Here is a 23,199-nt window from a genome sequence, read left to right as displayed (position 1 = left end):
CTGGAGTTATGGACTGATCGCCATGTTGCTTTGATATCGGGATGGCTGCTTCTCTTGTCCCTGGGACTTTACGGTCTCTGCCAGGTTCTTTCTGTGGGAGACGCCGGTCTATCTTTCACCTGGTCTAAGTCCAAGGCTGCAAAACAGGTATGGGGAAGAGGAGAGCAGGCAGGCATGACCTCTCATGCCACATTTGGCAGGTCCCAGGGCAGAGCAACTGTCTGCCATTAAACAGAAACCTCTGAGTTACAATTAGGTGAAAGAGTAAGAGGATGTTCCAGACTCGAGCATCTCACGGCCAGGACCACATGGCACTCACCCAACAGCATCAGTTGGATAAACATCTGTTTCTATAAGATTCTGTCTACGGTTTCACTTAGAGAGCTTTTCTAACCTAATTTTGTGTGTCAACTCTGTGGCTGTAATCAGTGCTCTTGGGTTAACCTTCATAAACAGTCAAATTTAGATGGCTTTATGGGCTGTCTCAAGGAGTCCTTGGGTTCCACTAGACATGACGGATTACCGCACGGTGTAACTGAACTGTGCAGCCTGCTGACCTTTAATATGCACATTAATGGTGATTGAGTCTTGGCACCACCTTGCCGTTTTGGCTCTTGTGTTGCCTTTGTACATTAAAGTATGGATAATGTCTAGCAAATTAGAGTGGCCTGAACTGGTTCCAAGTTATGAGTTCTCAGTGAGTTTGCTTAAGAAGGAGCCCAGCAATTAGCTCTGAAGTCATTCTCATCTCCCATTGCCCGCCCCTCACCTACCCCCTACCCTGGCCCTGGGTTAAGTGATGGGATTACAAATTAACCCAGCTAGAAGGGCCATCAAGATCAAATAGTGCACCTTGTCTCCTCAGAAATCCTGAAGAATGAATGGCCATTGTTTTTCTCCCCAACTCTTCCCCAGCTGTTTGTCATTTGGAATAAACATGAAGGAGCAACATGAGTTAGAAGGGGGTTTCAGGTGGCTTAGGATGTTTATACGAAATTTTCTGATGTGTTATGGTAAAGTTCTCTCCCTAACCTTTCTAGGTTGTTACTGCCTTTCTTTTCTGTTTATAAAGCGATTTCTCTTCCTGATGGTTGATCTTGGGGTCTTCATTTGCTCAGATGCTCTCCTTGCCCTGGGGAGTTCTAGCGGAGTGTATCTTGTAATCCTGTGTTCATCATTTCATCAGAAGTGGTCAGTTATTTTTAAATAAGGAAGCAATGACCCAACACTACAGGTCAACCAATGAAGCTACTAAAGAGAAATCTGAAATTGTAAAATAAGTTGATGAAGGCAAGTGAAGTAGAGTCCATTGTTTTTGGAGACACTATCAATATTCAACCATAATAAAAAATGACTGGGTAAAAGCAACTCTGATATATAATAAAGATTAGCCTCATTTTATGAGGCAGGCTACTCCCTAGTTGAGAAGAGTTGAAGAAACATAAATCGCCCTTCCCTCTTCTGGGAGATAAAAATCGCCTTTCCCTCTTCAGCGTTTGATGTTGGGTACAGCGTGTGTTCTTTAGGGCTCGTGGTTGAGAGCATTAAAGTTTCTTGCCCTCTTTTGCAGCAACTATATCTTTTATATACATGTTAAAAAAAGAAACTCGAATTTGCTCAAACCCTCCTTTGTCTTTTCCAGAGCCGGATTGTCTGGTTCTCTTCCTGAAAAATGTTTTTAATCCTTCAGCCTTTACGAGGCAAGAGTAAATAAGATACGTTGGGGCATTAAGGGAGGTGGTGTTGCAGGGGAAGAAGAACCCCAGACCGAGCGTCGTGCCCAAGGCTGCTCACCCTGGCTTGCAAGGGCTGGAGGCTTAGTTTTCAGCCATTGGGAGAGCTGGCTGATTTCACGTGGGTCGCTGGAAATTGACTGTGGTGGGATTATTCATTTGGCAAGAGCGCCAGTGGGGGCTCTTCACACCAACCACCCTTGAGGTTATTAGCATATGTCCCTAGACCACTGCTTCTTCTGGAACAAACCACAATCTGGGTGCAGAGCCTTTCTCCACCACTAGTGACTCTGATGGCAAAGTGGGTCATGTCTCAGATGCTCAGGAATACACGGAGGCTCGGGGGCGGGGGGTGGGGACGGCCGGTCTAGGACTGGGGGTCTGGGTTATGAGTAGCCTTCACGGCTGGGATTCTCTCACTCGCACTCTGACTCTGCTGAGTTCTGGGAACAGAGAGGTTTCTTGCTGTCTGTGCACAGACAGACCAAGCATTTAAACGGAGGCAGGTGAGCTCCTGGGACAGCAGGCAGTCCCAAGGAGCAGCAGTTGGGGAGGCCAGGCCTGGCACTCAGTCTTGATTCCTTCACCTGTGTGGCTGGCTGTCATGGACAATGTCCAGGTACATCTGTTTTAGGAATAAAAACAGTGTAGGAACTTCTTTTAAAGCACTCATTCCAATCCAAGCCACCAATCTTACCCCTATTGAAGAAGTCAAGCTAAAAAGATGTTTCTGAGAAGTCTCAGGCAGCGAGGGGCAGGAATCATGTCCTTGGCTTTATATCCCACGTTCAGGGCTCTGATGATGAAATTCCATGACACAGGAGACCTGGGAGGCAGGGACGTTCTTCCTGTGGATTTCTGAGTTCTCTGCAAACCAGAACCAGATGCTCTGAGTTCTTGGGTCAGGTTTTCCCGGGCATCCTTAAACCAGTCTGCAGTTCTGGCCATCCTACAGCCAGCAGCAGTGAGGAGTCTGAAGGCTGGCTCTCAAGTTGTAAAATCCGTCCCTTGCTTCAGCCTGCCAGCCATTTGTTTGATGAGGTCTAAGCACCAGTTAACCTGTTTCATCTGAATGTGGACTCTTTTAGCTCCTCCCCCTTCCTCCGACTGGACGGACGGAAACCATCATCTCCAGGTGGAAAGAACACTCCATGAATTTCACTTATGAAGCTGTCCGCTTTGTGTGTGCTTGACTCCAAAGGAAATCCCAAAGGAGCCCTGTTTCTGCGGCCTCCCTTCTGCCCAGCTCACCACCCCTTGCTCCTGCATTGCCTGGGAACTGGGTGTCTTGATCCCTTCATCTTCACCATCATCGTGGTGATGTACTATTCATCGAGGATATTCCAAATACCACGTTTGTTTGTTCTCATTGTTGCTGTCCTGGTTAAGTTAGTCTTATGCTCTTAGTAATTTCACAGTCTGAACTGAGCAGATGATCAGGGAAAAGGTAGGAAATTCATGGAATCATTAAGGTTAGGACCTTGCAGGTAAAGGATCCCAAACAATATTCTGCCCCAGTGGTTCTCAATCAGGTGACTTTGTCCCCCGAGGGACATTAGCAGTGTCTGCAGACATGGTTGGTTGGGTGACTGGTCACTGCGGGGAGGAAGTGCTGCTGGAATCTGGTGGGTAGAGGTCATGAGGCTGCTACACACCTTACAGGACACAGCCTGCCCCTCCTCCCCCATAAAGAATGATCCAGCCCAGAACATCCTTAAAGCCGAGGCTGAAACATGCTAGTGTCTACCTAGTGAAAGAACCCTTTCTAGTCTCAGAGTGGACAGCTCCAGGGACAGAGCTGCTCAAGAAACTGTGCTCAGGAGAAGCACCTCCTACCCTAGACCCACCCATGCTGTAATGAGCTGATGACCATGGCAAGAGCAGATGGGACCAGGAGGCCTGGGGGCTCAAGGTGTGCAGGGGAACCCCAGGTATGTGGTGGCTGTCTTCCGTGCACAGAAGTGCATACACACATTTATTAAAAGAGAGGTGGTTGCAAAGGCAGGTATAGAACAGGGACGTGGAAGTTGTGGCAGGGTCAGATATGGCTCTCTGAGGACGAACACTAGCTCTCACTGAGGCAGGGTTCATGCGAGCCCCTAAGTTCACAGTGAAGAAAATCCGGAGGTTTCCTCCATGCACTTTGTTTACTTCTGCCCTAGCCTCCACTCCATGCTGTTCCTGTGTCGTTGATTTTTTGGCCCCAGCGGCGTTCACGCTGGGCTGGGAGACGAGCGGGGACAGTGAGGGTTGAAATTCCAGGAGCAGACCTGCGGGACGCTTCAAGGCCAGGAGCGCCGTCTCCCTGGCTCTCCTCCCGCTGGAACGGCCTCCTGGCTCTCACGGCCAAACCTATGAAGCTTGCCAGCAAGGGGAGAAGAAAAGGCAAACCATTACTGCGAAGTTTAGGACACAAGTGGGGAATGAGTGTGCGTGCATGGCTTAGAGGATATCACTCACTCTCCCAGAAACTCTGGATCGCCCTGCAATAAAAACACGGAGCATCCTGCTTGGGGCTGAGAAGGGCCTGGAGTGTCTCCTGGGGGCGTCTTTGAAAGGCTGCCCAAACCACAGCCCTAATCACCGAGGCACGTGGCTGATATTTTAGCAAGCCTGCCTAGACTGTCACGGAACAGAGACTCAGGAATACTGTCCCTTCGGAAAGCCGCTTCCCATTCCCTCTCGTACCCACCTGGTTTGGGCAGGTGTCCCACCATCCGGGGAGGATGTTTGTTTGCACGGTGGCCAGATACCAAGGGCATCGCTCAATACTCTTTTCCCAGGGGTGGGGCTCGGGACTTTTGGCATCACGGTGTGTGTTGCTGTAACAATAATGTTTTACATTAATAATGTTGCTTTCATCCAGTTGGGTTTGAAGCATCCTACAAGCTTTGTTAAGTAATGAGAACAAGTTTTAACAGTTTAATTTGTCTATCATTGAGCGTAGTTTCTGGGTGAATCATGGGGGGTTTTTGACCACACACAGCAACGGGATATTGATCTGGGATGGGGTAGAAACAAGGGTTTCAGCTGAGCTTCAAGGAAGCCAAGCCTTGGTGTGAACTGGAAAAGCACCAGGTCCCACACGGGTTGTACACGGAGTGAGTAAGGACCGAGATGAATGGATGTGTCCAGTGCCTGGTGTTATAGGAGAGGATCAGAGACGTTATGCGAGTGGTCTGAGGTCACACAGCTAGCTAATGGCTGAAGCAGGCTTGAGCGGTCTGTTCCCCGCAGCAGTGCTGATCTCAGAGAGAAGGACAGATTCTTCAGGGCTGGAAGACCGGTCTCAGGTGGTTTTCTAAGGAAGGCCACTTTTCGCTTCCTTTAAAGCTAAGAGATGGATCTTGAGCAGTGGTATGGGGAATGGTTTGTTCCTCTGCAGGATGGAAGCAGGGAAGCAAGCCCTGGGCGGTAAGACAAATTGCTCTCACGAGGGCACAATGTACCCGAAACAGGGGATGGCGAGGCACACGTGTGCCCCATCTCTCTCTCCTCGCCACACCCCTATGAGGAGGCCATTCTCAACTCCATTCTGCTGCTGAGTACATGAAGTTTTAAGGAGGTGAAATGATTTGCGCAGACACAGCGCCCGGAAGGTGGTGCTCCCCACGGCTTTCCCGGTGGCCCTCACGCTCTCTTCAGGCGCCTGCACTCTTCTTCTCCTCTTACCCTGAGCCCCTGTCATAACACCTGGTAAGGGGCATTGGAAGGGCACCCACTGCATCCCATGTGCCCTTGAAGACTGACCTTGGCTGTCCTGGCTTGACAAAAGCTGTGAGCACATCTGCTCAGGAGAGAGCTTCGCTAAAAGGAAAATCCAGCAAGCAGAACTTCCATGTCATCTCGTCACTTCCCGGGGAGGTGCCTGAGTTGGGCGTGAAAAGTGCCACCCCTAGGGACGTCCCTTCCTCATCCCTGGAACTGGCGAAGGCGTTAGGTTACGTGGCAAAGGAGAATTAAGGTTGCTAATTAGTTGATGTGAACATAGGGAGATCATCCTGATGGCCCTGGTGTAATCACAAGGGTCTTCAAAGTGGAAAAGGAAGGTGAGCAGGTGAGCCAGAGTCAGGTGTGAGGACCAGACCAATTCTGGTCACAGATGGACATCTACTGTGTTCTGGTGGTCACAATTCTGGTGGTCCCTGGTGATGCAAGATTCAAGACCGACCTGGTCATCTCTTGTAGGGAGCTGCTGGTCTCCCTGAGCCTGGGCTCATCGCCTCTTCAGGGTCTGTCTGAACGTCTTGAGACTGGCTTCTCATAGGCGGCTCACCCCCATGAGCACCTGGCTTCTCCCTAGTCCCTACTGGAATTCCAAGGAACCTTCTATTAATTACGCAAAGCACAGCAAACATGGTGCTGTCATGGCACATGCAACTTGACTGTAGACTGGGCCAGCAGGGAGATTGATGCAGGAAAGTCACTGTAGCAGGGACTTTAGGGCCCCATGGGCTCCCTCTGCCCTGAGCTCTCCCGCCATTGTTGTACCTCCCACCTCCCGGACCATGCCCTCCCTTCCCGGAGTCCGCACTCTCAAGCACTTCGAGGGACAGCATTATCCCCACCCCCTCGGTCCCACTGGGGCCCCTGTCACCATGTCTTCCCTGTTACAAATGTGCCAACAACAAAGGCAGCTTTGACATTCTTCCAGCACACAGCAGTCTGGCTCCTGGGTCTCTCCAGCGCTGCTACCCCGGGAGGACTCCGGCTTCCCCTTGCACAGTGAGAGTGTTTTCTCATCACTTTTCCCAAAACAGAGTGGCAATCTGTCTCCAAAGATGAAGCCAAATGACCCGCCGGAGCGGCAGGGCTGTCCTGACACTGTACACAGCGTCACTCCCTTTGTAGCTTGTAAGGGCTTCTGAAGCCGGGTACTCAGACTGCCTCTGAGCAGCGTGCTCCTGGCTCCTGTGCTGGCAATCTCCGTGCCTGGGTCGCAGATCTGAGCCTGGGGTCCCCCTCCCTGAGTCATGTCAATGTTCCGTCCTCGGAGGGCAGCAGGCTGTGGTCCCCTGACCAGCCAGGCTTCTGTCACGCCAGGCAGGTGCACCACTCCCTGTCCCTCACACCAGCTAGCGACCCCCTGGAGCGCCTGGATTTTTTTCGTGACACAGGATGCCACCAGGCTGGAGAAAGAGTGATCAGTTTCACTCCCCGTTCCCTCAGCACATTCTACTCCACAGCCCAAGGATGGACGTCCTGTCTCTGGGCCAGGGATGCAGGCTCCCCGGCAGCAGCATGGAGACATACCGGATCTCCTTGCACAGGAGCCGGGGTTGCAGGGAGACCCACCACATCCACCATCCCAGCTCCTCTCCAGACTGGAGGTGGGGATCCTGACCAGGCCTGAGGCATTTGCTGTGCCCGGGGCCCCATGGACTTCCGGTGGTGTTTGCAGCCTCTTGAGAGCCGAGAAGAATGTTTGGGTAGGCCTGACACCTGTTTACAGTGCAGGGCAGAGACTGGAGCTCTGGTGTCCAGCACAGTGGGAACTGTGGTGGGGCCCCACGAATTAACACCTGGACGGCAGCTCAAGGCCAGGCTCTCTGATGAATGTCTGGCCCCGGCACCCGCGCGGCTCTCAGGTCTCTTCTCCTGTGTATCATTTCACATCACAGCCCATGCACAATGACCCTGAGTGTCCTTCACCACCTTTTAATGGCTTATAATTTACCCCTATTTGATTAGTCATTACAAGTCATTAGGCATTGGGATGGGTTAGGTGGTGTCTCCCCAGATTCATATGTTGGTATTGCAACCCCTAGAATGTGACCTTATTTGGAGACAGGGTCTTTACCTGGTAATCCAGTGAAAATGAGGTTATCCAGGTGGGCCCTAAACCCAATGACTGGCATCCTTATATCAGGGAATATTTGGACACAGAGAGAGGTAGACATTGAGTGGGGACCATGTGAAGACATGGGGAGATGGTGGCTGTCTACACGCCAAGGAGAGAGGCCTGGGACAGCCTGGGACTGCTGGGACTCACAGCCTCAGAGAGAACCAGCCCGGCTGACACCTTGACCCTGGACTTCTGGCCCCCAGAGCTGAAAGACAATCAGGTTCTGTTGCTTTAAGGACTTCAGTCTGTGGGACTTTGTTCTAGCAATCCTAGCAAAGGAATGCAGACCTTGTCATGTGTGTTTGTTATGATAGATAATCCCACGAGAGCATCTCCACGCCTGTGTGAGCGGGGTGTGAACCTTTGCTCCTTCTCTAGGACCCACTCACATGCCCCTGCTCTCCACAGCTCCTCCTAACCCCTCTGTGGGCACCATGTGTCCCCGCCTCCCTCCACCAGAGCTCCTGTCGGAGGCGGCGGTCAGCACGGAAGTACAAGGCTGTGGGTCGCCTTCTCTTTGCACCCGTCATCCTGAGCCAGCATGGTGGAGGACAGATGGGTCTCTACTGCACAGGGTCTCTACTGCACACAGTAGGGCCTCTGGGCAGTGGCCACACTTGGTGGCCAGTGTGGACAGGTTTGTGTTCTGGCTGGTCTTTCTGTGGGAGCCCCACTTCGGGACCAGGCAGGACACAGAGGTTCTGATGCCTGCGCTGGCTGACATGGAGGGACCGAGGATGGTGGCTCTGCAATGGGACCCTGGCAACGAATGGAGCCCCAGGCCTGCCAGCTGGGCCAGCAGGAGAGGGAGAAGCCACCATCATGGACACAATGTGTGATCTGGCTGAGACAGTCCATCTTGGGGCGAGTCTTGCTGTTTGACCCAGAGTAAGCTGATGGCGTGTTAGAGTCAGTACCATGGAATTTATTTCATCGTGGACATGTTAAAAATCTGCTGCCTAAAAGTTTAGGATGCAGGTTTGAAATTAAAATGTCAGTCTACCATAGATAATAAAAGTACAAGTACAAGATGTTTACTGTGCTGCCAAGTTTTATCTTTGAGGAAAAAAAGGAGGTTCACTGAACATCAGTGAGCTTGAACCTCCTCCAAGTGACTGGCACTCAAGGAAGTTTCCAGATGCAGCTGAAACTCTGCAAACCAAGGCCAAGTTCCAGGCCTGGGACTTGTACAATTGTCGTTGAGAACCCTTTGTGTGTGTGTGTGTGTGTGTGTGTGTGTGTGTGTGTGTGTGTGTAGGCACATGTGTGTGGATGTGTGTGCACACGCAGGCATACGTGTGCAGGTACATGCAGGTCCTGCACTCTGCTGGGCGGGGCCCCAGGTCCTGAGATCCGAGGGCTCAGTTGGGGTCACCCTCTCCAACAACAGGGATACCAGGCCTCCCTGCCAGTGGCCCGCCTGCTGGCTGAAGGACAGAGCAGATGATTTCTTGCCCAACGAACCCCTACGTTGTTGACAAAGGGCATCCACAGGTAACCTCCTCTGTGGCCTGAGGGTTCCACAGGCTCGGAGAGCCACGTCCCTGGTACAGGGATTTGGGCAGTGCCCCTGGGGTATCAGCGTGTGGTGGTCTAGGCTGTGCATGTGAGGGGGAGTTGGTGTTTGCATGTGTGGGTACGCCTTTGCCTGAGTGTGCACATGTGTGAGTGCTTGCAAGTGTGGGCATCTACATCTGATTGTGTGCACGAGTGTGTGAGCACTTGGGTGTGCACAACCGTGCGTGCCTATGTGTGAGTGTCTGCCTGAATGTGAACGTGTGCATATGTGATGGTGCATGTGGGCGTGCGTGTGCGCTGGTGTGAACTTCTCTCATCTCTCCCCACCATGCCACGAGAACATTCCCGATTTTATTCTCTCACATTCCTCCGAAGTTCACACAGGGGCTAGAGACCGCCAGGCCTTGGCTTTGACACGAGTCAGCTCTGACCTTTCTGGGCACGGATGTGGAAAAGGGGATGAGCGGTATTTACGCTAAGATTAGCCCACCGGCGGGACGGCTGGAACAATGAAGTGAATGTTCTACATTTCCTCTGGCAGCCGGGGAACATCGGGAGGACAGGATGCTCTCGGGAAACCTTCGTTCACGCCGGGAAACGAGGCCGAATAACAATTTCCCCCTCCTATTTGGGAACTGTTATTACTTACTGTATCAGGGCAAAGTGCTGGGAAAGAACCGGGGTTGATCATTTAATGGTAAACCTTGGTGGGTATGATGGGCTTAAGCAGACAGGACTCCCAGATGGTTTTGCAGCTGCTGCCTCGTGCAAATCCGGGAAGCCTGATGCAATGATGCACCATATTCGGGTCGGGGGTGTGACCACCAAGGGTGTGGGAATCTGCATCTTTTGTGAGAGAAGTAGGCAACAAGTGCCCACGGCTCCTTATAGCCCGGTACTGAGCGCCTTGGTGCAAGACTGCCTTCAGTCCTCACAGTGAGGCTGTGTTTAATGAGCTGCTGGGGCGGCTTTGGGTCCAGGACCCTGGGGGCCAGCAGAGTTGGGTGTGACTCCCTCTTTGTCATCAGGCCCCGGGCTGGGATGCAGACATCTTTCACCTCCTCTCATGCAGGAGGGTACTGCCTTCTGATCTCCTCCTGGTGAGCCAGGTACGTCCCAAACTCCATCGCTTGTGTCTGTTTTCTCTTGAAGTTGGTGCAGGCCTGCAGACTTCAGCCAGCCCACGCTCAGACCCCAAGCAGAGCTCAGACTCACGGGGTCCCATCCACTCTCTCAGGGTTTGGTGTAGGGGGGCTCCATGGGGGAGATGGCAGCTTGGAAAGCTGGGCGGATATAGTGTGGGGTTGGTTGCCTGTTTGACTCCAATTCTGTAGTTTGCTGAAGGCCATACTGGCAGGCATTTATTTTCCATCTGAAGATCACTTAGAGCATTCAGAGGGCCTTCTCATTTGCTGCAAGCTTGTGTTCAGGACGGAAACCCTGAGTGTGTGGCTTTGTGGACTCATCTCCTGGACCTGGTATGTTCCCCCATGTATCTGCCCAGAAGCCATGCGACTTGTATTTTCAATCCAGAGGTCTTTCCTAGGCCACCCCTGCGATCCGTTACGGGGGGAATGCCATCCCCTGCCAAGCATATTTGGAAACATACCTCTGAGTACTTATGTGGATGCAAGAATTAAAATACTTGCTGAATTAAAACATGGGGACACACAGGCTCTGGGGTCTGCTGCTCAAAGTGCCAACAGCATGGAATGAACGTGAAATCATTTTCTTCTTCCAGTGAGTAGGGGAGGGAGGAAACATTTAGACATTGGGTTTGATGAAAGAATGTTGTTCCTGCACCTTTATTCTCGGGTGTGATGAGGGTTTGAACATCACTCTGGGGCTGATTCCTCCTGGAACGAGTCCCTCTGCCCCATCCCCACTCAGAATGCCATGGAGAGAAGAGGGGAGGTTGGATCTGCATTGCCATTTTGCCTCTAAGGGCAGGGCGGTGTCAGGCAGGACTTGACTCCCACAGAATTAGTTCATGAAACTCCAAGATCGGTCGGGGTTTTCTGGGCACCCCGCTATCTCCCCTGATGGATCTCCTGAAAGAGACTGAATACTCTGCTTCTTAGTAATGGTGATCGCCTCATATTGTGTATCTTTAAGAAGACTCCAAAATCATAAAGCACACTTTCAGGCGATGCAAAAGGTTTGAATTTGCAATTCTAACCCTCCTTCCAACTCGCGGAAAATCATGATTTCTTTGTAAGATGTTAGACATTAAAATACATCTAATTTGATTGTACACATAGCTTTCCCTGATCAGCCCAGAGAACACAGTTATTACCATGCAAAGGCAGTTTTGTGCTGCTGTCGCTCTTGCTGTGGGAACTTAAGAAAGGGGATCTTGGTTTTTATCCATCCTCGTCAATCAATGTGGGGGTTGATTGTGTGATATTTATACCAATTTACGTCCAGGTGCATGAGTTGTAGGATAACGCAAACAGGCTTATGGAACTTTTATTTATATTTTGTACTTTTGCTTTCCTCTATACCACAGAAATTTAAAGGATAGAAAAAAAATAAGTGAATGGTATGGAAATTCAGCTGAACAGTTGGCTCGAAATAATAGAACCCTTTCATGTTTACTGTGGAGTTCCCTATTCATGAATCATGATGCCAAGTTTGGGCAAATATGCCAAGTGTGGATTAAGTTACAGCCAAGTATGTTGGCTTTGCCCATTCAATTTATTCTTGGCAAACTTCAGGGAGTATTTATAATAAAGTCCCATTTCGAACATTCTATTGCCCCAATGGAGTTCTAATAACACAGGGTATTTATTTAATGTCTAACTCGAGGAGTTCAAAGCGCTTTATAGGCATTCTTTGACTGATCTTTATATCCCTGCAAGATTTTATAGATTGGAAAAGTCAACTGCGGCATGGAAACTTGCTTGAGATCACCCAGGAAGACCTCGGATTACTCAAGTTAATCACACACCTCCCGACGTTTACCTCAAACGGCGATGCATTCCCAACCTCTTATCTAAATGGTGTTGAATAAAAAAGTATTTGTTTATTCCTCCATGGAGATCTTTAATTAAGGAAAGTGAAAACCCCACAACACTTACGTTTGTATGTCAAAGCATTAATTTGGCACAGTATTTTTCAAGTACTTGGATTCTCTGGCGAGGGAGTTAGTGTTTTAGTAGCTAGAGAACCAACAGTTTGGGAGGTGTCCCATTTGGATAAGTACATCGTGGTGATTTTTTCCATGGCTTCCAGAGCAAATCACACTAGGCCTAGGGTGTGTGTGTGTATGCGTGTGTAGCAGGGAATCACAGGGCTGAGGGGTGGATGGTATCAGAGAGATCGCCAGCTAGGAAAGCCTTCAGCCTGAGTGTTACCACCATCCAAGCATCTGCTGTTCTCGGGCACCGGCTTGAAGAGGGTCCGTCGGCATTTTCTTCACACTTCTTACGTTTGCCAAGTTATACTTGTGTTAAACTTTACACTGTGTCTGAGATGGAGAACATGCCACATCGAGCCTTTGAAGATGATTAAATCTAGAAGCAGCAGTGTCCCAGTCTGAGGGCTCGCTCAGGGGTCTGTGTGCCACCACGTTCCACATGCAGCAAAGTCATGTTTGTTCCGCAGAGGCTTCTTTGAAATGTGGTGTGGAAAGGCCATTTCACCTGCTTGCCCTGATGAGCCCAGATCTGGTGTCTGCTCCCCCAGCCCTGGCATGGAGCTGGGGGAGCCCTTCCAGGGAGGCTATAGTCCCTGCAATCTGTTTATCTTACAGCGGACACAAGGTCCCAGGGTCCACTCTGAGACTGCAGGTCGCGGCCAGAATTTCAGCTTGCACGACCATTCCACGTGTTCTCCCTCTTTGTCACTTGGGGAACGACATGCTGGAGTGGACAGCAGCTGGGGCCAGTTCCACCCGTGGATGGAAAGGCACGAAGGCGGGGCGGGGCGGGGTGGAGGAGGAGGAGGAGCTAAGATGCTGACTCAGCAGGAACGAGTCTGATCATGGGTGCCCCTCAGCCCTGTCATGACTGTGTGGGAACCAGTTGCTCTGATCCTATTATGGTGGTTGGCATATGCTAGATGCTTGAGACTGTTTTTGGAATGCGATGAGTATCTCATTCGTGTCCTAGCTGTTGTTATTCCCATACATGTCGTGGGGTCAGACCAACCCTGCAGCTCCTCTCTCGCTGCAAGATTGACTGTAGGACAAAACTAGGTAGGCAAATGCCACCAGTGCTGAGTCGTGGAGGTGGGAGGCTCTGTGGTTGCAAATGTTGAGGGCTCTCTGCTGGGTATGGTGCAGATGAGACAGGCTGCCGAGGCCCCAGGAGGCACCTCATCTTTCCCCAGAGGTCATTGAGGGCCGTGGGTGTTGGTGGGTGGTCTTTCCGGGAAGCTCACCACAACCTGGGCCTCGGAACACAGGGTTTAAGGTGACACTGGGTCCAGGGGGAGTCACCTCTTGTGTTCCCTTGGCCCTGCCTACAGTGACCTAACTTCCCTCAGTGAGGCCAAATGGAAAGCCAGTTCATGTGGAGCTTGTCTCCAAGGGGCTCGTCCAGACCCCAGGAGGATCTTTGACTTTCTGGGGCCCATTGGTGATCTGCAGTCTCACGTGAGGTGGAAGGTAGTAATCCTCCAATTCGGTGGATAGGAAGCCAGCCAAAGTCACCCTGGGTGCTGGACAGCTGGCCTGACTGGACACCTGGGTCTCCATGTGAGGGTTTCCTCAGTGAGAGGAAACATCAGGCAGGAGACCCAGGGACTGAGCAAGGCCACACTTGCTGTCACCCCGGAGACCCAGCACCTACCCTGTAAATCTCCAGGGGCCTGTTCACCCTTCTGGCCAGATGTCATCTTGTGATGGCCCAGACCTGCTTCCTCACCCGTGGGAAGATGGCCACATCCCAGAAGGAAGCAGACTCACGTTGCAACTGACAGGGAGCAAACACATTTAGCCGAACTTAATACAGGACACAGGAGGGAAATGTACACATCAGCTTCTTTTCCCTTTTACGTAATTGGCCCAGTCAGAGGGGAATTAGGACACCGCCAGGCAGAGATGAATAAGGAAATGGCAGATTTAAGAAGACGTGGTGAGAGAAAAAGAAAAAAACATGGTAACCGAATATAAAATGGATTAGAAGAGGTTAAAAAAAAAAAGAGTCAGAATTCCAAAAGCTGAGTTCAGTCATATTGAGGGTCTATTTTTAGGACAAGATAAAAACATGGAGGAGGACTGCTAGAAAACATATAGTCGCTATGGGTGAGAGATGGCGGGGGTTTGTGTGTTGATGACTTCTGCTCCTCAGGAAAGATTTGTAACCCTCGGAATGATGCACTTCCTGCAGATGACCAAGGTTACCTGCTAGACCTTGCCGGAAATAAATAGTAGCAGGAGACCATCTGTTGCATTTTGAGAGATCACGTAAGATGGGGTGTCTGGGTGGCTCAGTAGGTTAAGCATCTGCCTTTGGCTCAGGTCATGATCCCAGGGTCCTGGATCAAGTCTCATGTTAGGCTCCCTGCTCAGTGCAGAGTCTGCTTCTCTCTCTGCCTCTGCCTGCTCCTCCCCCTGCTTATGCTTTGTATCTCTCTGACAAATAAATAAATAAATAAATAAATGAAAAAAGAGATTACATAAGAAAAAAAAAGGTGAGAATTTGAATACTATAATTAATAACCAAAGAGTGAATCCAGCACCTTCTAACTGACCCTGGGGGGCATTTGCAAAAATTTAACTATTAAAAAAGAAAAGCTCAATAAATTTCAAAGAGCAGAAGTAGTACTATCCACATTCTTTGATCACAATTCAGTAAAACTTGAGAGAAATAAGGAAGATATAAACAGGACACTGGAGCCCCCGGAAAATTAAAACAAAGCAAGACAAAATAGAACATTCCTACATGATGGATGGCGTAAAGATAAAATCAAAACCACAAACTATTAAAATATTTGATGTGTTGCAAAAATCCAGTATCAGTGATGAATGATAACTTTGACAGCATTGATTCCGACAGGGAAAAGTGGAATATCCCAAGTATCTACCACGGAGGGGGAGGTTAAAGACGTTATGGCTCAGTGTACAATGAGCCAGCTGGCTGTGGAAACCTCTTTACTGGCATGGAAAGATGCCCACGTTTTCCGTAAGAAAACCAGGACTATAGAATCATTGCACTTTTTAAAACTGTGGTTATGTTTTATCAGTGGGTGGTAGGATAATACACATAATTTTTTTTCTTTACGCTTATGGCTATTTTCCACTTTGTCTTATGGGTGTGAATTAATTAGGTATCAAAATAGACACACATATACAGATGCAAAGGGAGATGAAGGGGGCATTTTGACGCATGATGGCCGAGGCAAACATCCGGCGACTTCCTGAGGTCCAGGACAGTTTACCGTGTGGACTTGGCTGGTATGAGATCTTCAGAGAACACGCTTGTGTAGATACATTTTCGTGATCAACTTTATGGATTTCTGAGCAAGTCCCACTTGATGTTTTCCACTCTTTGCATGATAACCGGGAACTACTTACTAATCCTGAAACCAGTTGGTAAGGTTTAACTTTATTTCCAGAAATTCAGTGGCCTGTGTAGGCAAGACAATTGCCCTGAGCCGTGTTCTGAATGATGGCTTCAGGGTACAATCACCCAAGACACCCTAACATACGTGTTTCCAGAGTCTAACTGCCAGAGATTCTGATGGATAGATTAGGTGATTTGGATAGATTTGGAAGCTATCTGCCTCCTCCAACCTTGTTTTAATAATCCCTGGATCGCCTTAGACCGTATCTATAATTATGGCTCTCGACACATCAGTAGATCTGCCCATCATACGTCTAGGCTGGTGGGGATTCTGTTACACACAACCAAGTACTTAACAGCTAGGCCAAATACTTGGCCTGGAAATTGAACAGACTCAGTTTTCGTGCTGAGAAACACTAAGCAAAGTGCAGTGGCCTTAACTTGTCAGTGACACTTCCAGCCCTTTTCAAGTTAGTTTCTCAAAAATAAAACAACATGCACACCTTATGGAAATATTGGGGGAAAAAAAAAACACATTCCTATAAAGCAAACTACAACAAAACAGCAACAGCAGCAACAACAACGAAATAAAGAATACTAGGAGAGACCCATGGGTTTATGCAATTCAACCATTATTTGCAGGACCTGATCACAAGAAAGGGTTAACAAAGCATTTCTAGGAGAGTGGTCTCATGAAGCCACAAGGAAAACATCTCGTTTGGATCCACAATAGGTACAAGGCAGTAGTTCAAACTGAGAAAGGATCGCTCATTCCCAAAAGGAGCAATAAAGTGGTTGGATCGGAGTAAAGGAGGTTACTCCAGAGTGCAATTGTCAGGCCTCCCCACTCAGGGCGTGAGGTTTAGCAAACAAACATACAGAACACTCAGAAACATTTGATTTTTGGATAAACATTGACTCAGTTTTTTTATGGTAAGTATGTCCTAAATATTGCATGTATATGTCAAAAAAATTCATTAATGATCTGAAATTTAAATTTAAACTGGGCCTCCTCTATTTTATCTGGCAACCCTTCCCCTCTCCACCACCAAGAATGGCTGAATTGGTTTTCAGAAACAATATTCATGGAATCACCTTTCGGCTCTCACTCAAGACATTCTTGACCCAAATAAGTCTGTTGCCTGTAACCCCTTTCCATCCAAACAATGTCCTTGGCAATGTGCTTTCTGTCAAGAGAACAGCAACGCTGTGACCTGGCATCGCAGGTGATAGGCAGCACCTATAACCCAGTGTCTGGACATTTTGTAGTGTCTGTATATCTCCTTTGGAAATAGGGTGCATGGGCATCTTGGGAGAGTGAGTAATCCAAGGCCTAAATACTCTCCCATCCACTTGGGTGGCTGAGTCGTTAAGCGTCTGCCTTTGGCTCAGGTCACGGTCCCAGGATCCTGGGATCAAGTCCTGCGTTGGGCTCCCTGACCAGCGGGAAGTCTGCTTCTCCCTCTCCCACTGCCCCTGCTTGTGTTCCCTCTCTCTCTCTCTCTCTCTGTGTCAAATAAATAAATAAATAAATAAAATCTTAAAAAAAAAAAAAAGATAAATACTCTCCCATCCCCAAACCAACTTTATGAGAACCTCAAATATAAGAGCCCCCTGAAGGTTATTTATTGAATTTATATATTAACAACACCATCTAAGCCATTTTTGGTATCTTTGTTGGTGTTTCGTTCCACGTGGTGGGGACCTATCCCTTAGTGACACTTTTCCTTCCTCCCCTGTGCAGCGAGGGGAGTGGAGTAGGACTAGCACATTACTTTCCTATAGGGACTCGAACCCTGCACCATCTATGCGCTAGGAAATCATAGTGGAGCTATGGTTCTAGGATTATTTTATGCAAAGACATCTTTGTGCATTTCTGCTCCTTATTTTCTTGACTGTGTCTGAGCTGGCTCTAGGCACCGAGATGCCAGCCAGGTCTCTGGTGCTGGGTGGGGGGCCAAGCGACACACAGCTGAGCAGCACCACCAGGATCAGAAACCCATCTCCTGAGGCCGGAAGACAGGTTTGGAGGGAGAAGGGGGCAGACCTACATGCCAGTGCCTCTGACTTTTCTTTCTTTTCCTTTTCAAGTCAGCTGAAGCCTCAGGCCTCCACAGCAAGCCCTTGTGGGCAGAGCAGCTCGGTGCTAAGGAATGTTGTAACGTCCACGGGGGATATTGCTTAGGGAGGGCAGGCTTGATGTCTCCCAGCTCTGTCGCCAGAACCCTGCTTCCGAGCTACCCGAAATGCTGGGGCTCTCGAGCTAATGGTTTTGGAATTACTTGTTTCATCACGGAATACCAATGCATTGGGAAGTTGATCGTGTTTTTCCTGTGCAGTTTGTAGCTGAGGAAATGGGAGGTCTCTGAGCTGTCCCTCCCAGGTTTTCTGACCTCCATGAGCAGTTCCGAGAGGGAGCTCACTCATGGGACACCTGGTGCTGGAGCCAGCACTGCTGACAGCCTCTCTGCCTGATTTTGCCAGTAAGGACCAGGATGAGGCAGGCCAAGTGTTAATCACGCTTGCCGTTGTTAGTCAGAAGACGGAGTCTGGGTCCTGGAGGTTTGCCATCCTGAGACTGCCGTCCTTCCCAGCAGGGTTTCTCCAATGGAAAACTCTGTGAACAAACGTCTAGAAAACATCAGTGAGAGACATAAGCAGACACAGAGTTTTTCTGGGCGAGGACACTTCTCAAGGAGAAAGGGGATGGTGCTCCTTTAGGGCGTATTATTATTTGGTTTCTAATTTACTGGAATTGACCAAGAAGAAAGTGGGTGTGGGTCCTTTTTAAAAGGGGATTTTTTATTCTTGTCTACATGGACTTGAGGAAAAAAAGAAGTGAAGCACAGAGACACCTTGATCTGCCCGTTTCTGGGAAGTAAGTGCCTGTAAAATGAAGTTGGCTTTGCTTCAAAAAGAAAACAAAACAACTTCATAAATCCTGGCCCTTGGGCTGGGCCTGTCATGGAAGGATTGAGCTGCTGCCCACCAGCCGCGGGGTGGACCAGGACCTTCGGCTCAGTGCGGGCTGGAGGCGGGGAGTCATCCTGCAATGAGCAGCCCCGTTCCCCTCTGTCTTGCGATGAGCAAACTTGGCCAGAGCCGTGAGGCTGCCTGACGTCATGCTTGCTGTGAATGGCAGGTTGGGAGTCGGTTGTCAGAGCGTCTGTCTCCAAAAAAGTTCTTTGCCTACAATTAGAGGCAAAAAGGTGAGCCAATGTATGTTTATTCTGAGTCTAAATCTCTCCCTAATTATGAATCCTGCCCACCCAAGAGTCTGCAAGCTGCTCTCCCCAACATTTTCTCCCATAAGAATAGAATTAGGATTTTCCTGCTGCCACTTCTAGTGTCACGGACTCTTCCTGCTTGTGTGTTGAAGAACGTGGGTTCTGGAGAGCCGCGGTGAGGAGCCTGGGATCTGGGGAACTGCGGTGAAGAGTGTGGCTTCTGGGGAAGTGTTTGAACCCCACTCCCTCCCCTTCAGTAGACTGTGTCTAAATGCTCTAGTTCCTCTTCCTCCTCCTCTATGGAGGGAAGTCATGTTGTCTGCCCCTCGGGGTTTCTGGAGGCCTGAAATGAGAAAGTTCTGTGGGACTTTGGTATGTGCCAGGCGCAGAGAAGGAATTCAACATTTAAGAGAGGTTAATGATAATACTACCAGATTAACAATGTTCCTGTATCTCTGCCACTATACTGCCTCAGCCAGACATTTGGGGTTTGAACATTTTTCCTCTACCTGGATTAAAAGACCTTCTGCACTAGCCACCTGTGTGAACAGAGGGACCCCGACATCACTTGATGAATAAGGCTAGTTCGGTGCTGCTGGTGGAGTGACCCCACGGCCCAGCCACTGGCCTGGCATCGCCCCAGTGTAATAAATCTGGATGGTAGGCTGTTCTGGCACATTCCAGCTGGATAAGAAACCTGGGCCAGCTCACCCCTCTGTGCCTCTTAAAAGATACCAGAAGCCTGCATGCGTTGATTACAGCAAACCTGGTCCCAGAACCTTCTGAGGGTGGAAGATTTCGGAGTCTAAGTCAGTTATAAGCCCTACCTAGAGTGCTTGAGGGATAAGGAGAAGGTCCTTTCATTCTGCCATCACTTGGTCTCTGCTCTAGGGAGGCACCTGGCCAGCCTGGTCATCCTCTAGGGGCCCCGTGTGAGAGAACCTGGCCTTTACTTGCTGCGTCACCCAGAAGGTCCAGACTGCAGGAGGAGCCAGCCTCATTAGCATACATCTTCCTTGTGCTCTGAGACTATCCCAGACCAAGCCTCTGGGCCTGGATTTTCCTGCATGTGGATGGTCTGGCATCTTTCTCTTCCTTTTTGCTTCGTGCAAGTCCCAGGACAGGGGACGTTTTCTGTGGCCTCCTGCCATGTTCCCCTGCCATCTTCCCCAGCAACCACCCCCCCACTCAGCTGCTCCAGCTCTCAAAACCTGTGACCTCTCTGTCCCTCCCACCCTGCCTCCCCTCCCAAATGCATCTTGCATGCTTCTGCCCTTCTACTTTTCTCCACATGCTGGGGGTCCTGGTGAGAAGCTGTGTCCTCTGCTCCCAGGCTGAGCCATGATGCCCTGTCTTCACACAGCAGCCAAGGTAATGCTTAAAAAAAAAAAAAAATCCTATCCCCTCCCTCCTTAAAGCCCTATAAAATGTCAACACTGCATTCAGAATAAAATAGAATAACATACTAACTCCTCATCATGGTCAATTCTGGCCCCATCTGGTCTCCCTGTTCTCTGAGCACTGTCGGGTCCCTCTTCCCATACTTTCTCAGTTTCTTCTCATCACTTCTTATGGCAAGCTCTTTCCTGCCCCAGGACCTTTGCACATGTGGCAGGTGCTCTGCCTGACTCCCTGCTCCCCACTCTATGAGCAGGGCTCCCTTCTTCTCATTCCTCACAACTTGGCTTCAGGGTCACTCCTCAGCTATGGCTGATCAAACTTTCAACTGGGTTTCCCTGGCTTTTTGGTGTTCTACCATGTGACTCCCGTCTTTGTACACAGCAGGCAGCCGATTCACTCACAGCCTCTGAGGAGGGGCAGAGCCTCTCTACTCATCACCCCGTATGTCGCCTGGGGCCCGTCAGCAGGTGGCTCTGGGTGGGTCCTTGCACACACTGGGCTTTGCTACAAAGCTGTGATCACCAAGACAGCATGGTACTGGCATAAAAACAGACACATAGACCAGTGGAACAGAGTAGAGAGCCCAGATATGGACCTTCAACTCTATGGTCAAATAATCTTCGACAAAGCAGGAAAAAATATACAGTGGAAAAAAGACAGTCTCTTCAATAAATGGTGCTGGGAAAATTGGACCTCTATATGTAGAAGAATGAAACTTGACCATTCTTTTAAGCCACTGTTACCCTTCTGACCACAAACCGCGTTCCCACACTGCAGCCCAAACAGCTCTCAGTCCCCATCCTCCTTCTATAATCCTCCAGAACCGCATGCCAGGTGTTCAACCAGCTCAGGCAGAAGCATACTGGACCCCTGGAAGCCACGCATACATTTCCACACCTGACTTCCTGGGTGTGTGTGTGTGTGTGCACGTGCCTGTGCACCACTCTTGCCACTACATCCGAGAATGATGTCCCTGCTGAAATGACCTATGGCAAGCCAGAACCTCTTGTGTTGAACCCACAGAGACCCAGGCGAGGATGGTGGTGCCAGAGGGAAGGCCGACTTGGTAGCGTGGCCATGGGCTGAGATGTGAGCCTACGTCCCTCCCATGAGCTCCCTCAGCCCCAGGCCTTGGGCCCACAGCAGATCCTCCTCCAAGCAGACCTTTCTTAACCTGCTAGGGAAGCTTCTGCACTCCCTCCAGGCACAGCTGTGAAGTCCTTTCAGAACAGAAAGTGCAGAAGGGGATGTCTCTGAGGTCACACAGGCCCTTCTTGCCTGCACGTAGACTGGGGCCCTCCAGCTGGGGAGCCCTTGCCAGGAACTGATGTCACTGGCTGCTGGCTGGAGCTGGAAATCAGGATGGAGGGTAAATGGTACAGAGCCTGGGCCAGAGCCAGGGCTGGCCCCATGGCAGCGGGTCATAGCGGGGCTCACCTGGGTGTGTGTGGAGAGGGAAGGGAGGAAGATGGGTTTCAGAGGTGGGGCCCTGGGGCTGAAGGCAGAGAGCACAGAGGACTCAGATGGAAGACTCTGGAATGTGGGACCAGTGTCAAGGGTCAGGGGACACGCCGGGAGCACTGGTGCGGACATCATACTGTCTGCAGGCACTCTCGTCAGGGTTCCAGCCCGTGCTTGGGCTGAACTCCCCCAGAAGCTTGGAGAGCTGACGCTCTGGTGACAAGGACGCCTCCTGGCTGGGTCATTAACATACCTGGGAGTCTGTCCCAGAATAGGACTCCCTCCCTTTGGGGCTTTACGTTGCATGCAGAATAAATAAGCGATGGGGAGCCAAGGGGCTTTGTTTCTCCTTGCCAATACTGCTGGCATCAAAAGCATGGGTTTATCTGTGACTCGGGGCCCTCCCTCTACTGCTGGCTCCTGGCCGGGGGCGTATCAGACCTGAACATCTGCCTGTTGCCTCTGGCCTTCTCCTTATCTAGACTGCTCTCCAGGACACGGGGTCCAGGGGCCATGGGTGTGTTCCCGTCCCTGGAGGGCTGTGCTTTGCCTTTGCAAGAGCACCCAGAAAGCCATCCATCGAGATGAAGCCGTGGGCGGTGCCTTCCGCGAAATGATTAGTAAACCTCTAATGTGTTCTGAGAACATGGGCTTTCACTCTTCAGGGTTTTTGAGAGCCATAACTGTGATTCAGCTCCTCATGAAGACGGCTATGGAGACTGTGCTCACTCTGTCTTCTAGCTCCTTCGTCTGTAAAAATAATCACGGGGTCCCCACCTATCTCCACAGAGAGTTCCTGAATGCCGTGGGAATTGGATGATGTTTGGGGAATCGTCCCGGTTTCCAGGGCAATGTCCGGGCTGGGAGGGGCCATGAAATATGGCTGGGGTAGGGTGTTGTAGGAAGGCCCTGGAGGTGGTCCAGGTTCTCAGGAGGGCCTCTGCCGTAACCTCATCAGGAGGAAGCAGCTGCACCTGATAAAGGGGTTTCATTGCATTTCCCCTGATGCCCTAACTCACCCCTCTGTCCCCAGGGTCTTAGGATTGGGCACAGCACCCTCCCCACTCCTCTTTCCCCTGCATGGCCAGGCTTCAGGGCATCTAGGAGACCTGGGGTGGTCACTGGCCTGGATACGGGACCCTGCACTACCCACAGAAGTGTGGGTGCTGAGGGCGATCCTCTAGGGGGCTCCTGGGCGGGGTCTGTGGAATCTGTGGAGGGAAGCAGGTCGCGTTCCCAGCTGAGAGGGCCCAGGACTGCTGATGTGGGGTCGAGCATGTTGAACTGGTTTGAATCCAAATGAAGGCATATCCAAAGTATGACAGGCATCTTATTATAGAAATACAGTGGAGGGCGGAGGGAAGAAGCCAAGTGGCTCTGGGACCACCCGGAGGAACAACGGGCAACAGACGGCCCACGTCCCAGCTCACTTCTTCAATCCTGGGAACTGGGGAGGTGTTAGAACCTTCTACCTGGAAGTGAGTTATTCTTCACCAGCATCAAGC

The 23,199-nt window shown here is 50.3% G+C and overlaps 1 long non-coding RNA gene across 1 annotated transcript in view; it reads left to right on the top strand.

Annotated features, from left to right (window-relative positions):
- Positions 1-8,607, top strand: part of LOC131827296 (uncharacterized) — a 61,389-nt gene extending 52,782 nt beyond the window's left edge. Inside the window, exon 3 of the long non-coding RNA XR_009351964.1 lies at positions 2,822-8,607. This is a non-coding gene — a long non-coding RNA (uncharacterized LOC131827296). The remainder of the gene's footprint in view (positions 1-2,821) is intronic.
- Positions 8,608-23,199: the final 14,592 nt, after the last annotated feature.

The sequence above is a fragment of the Mustela lutreola genome, chromosome 3 (genome assembly GCF_030435805.1).
Source record: "Mustela lutreola isolate mMusLut2 chromosome 3, mMusLut2.pri, whole genome shotgun sequence".
Lineage (NCBI taxonomy): Eukaryota > Metazoa > Chordata > Mammalia > Carnivora > Mustelidae > Mustela > Mustela lutreola.
This window is presented reverse-complemented; position numbering and strand designations above follow the sequence as displayed.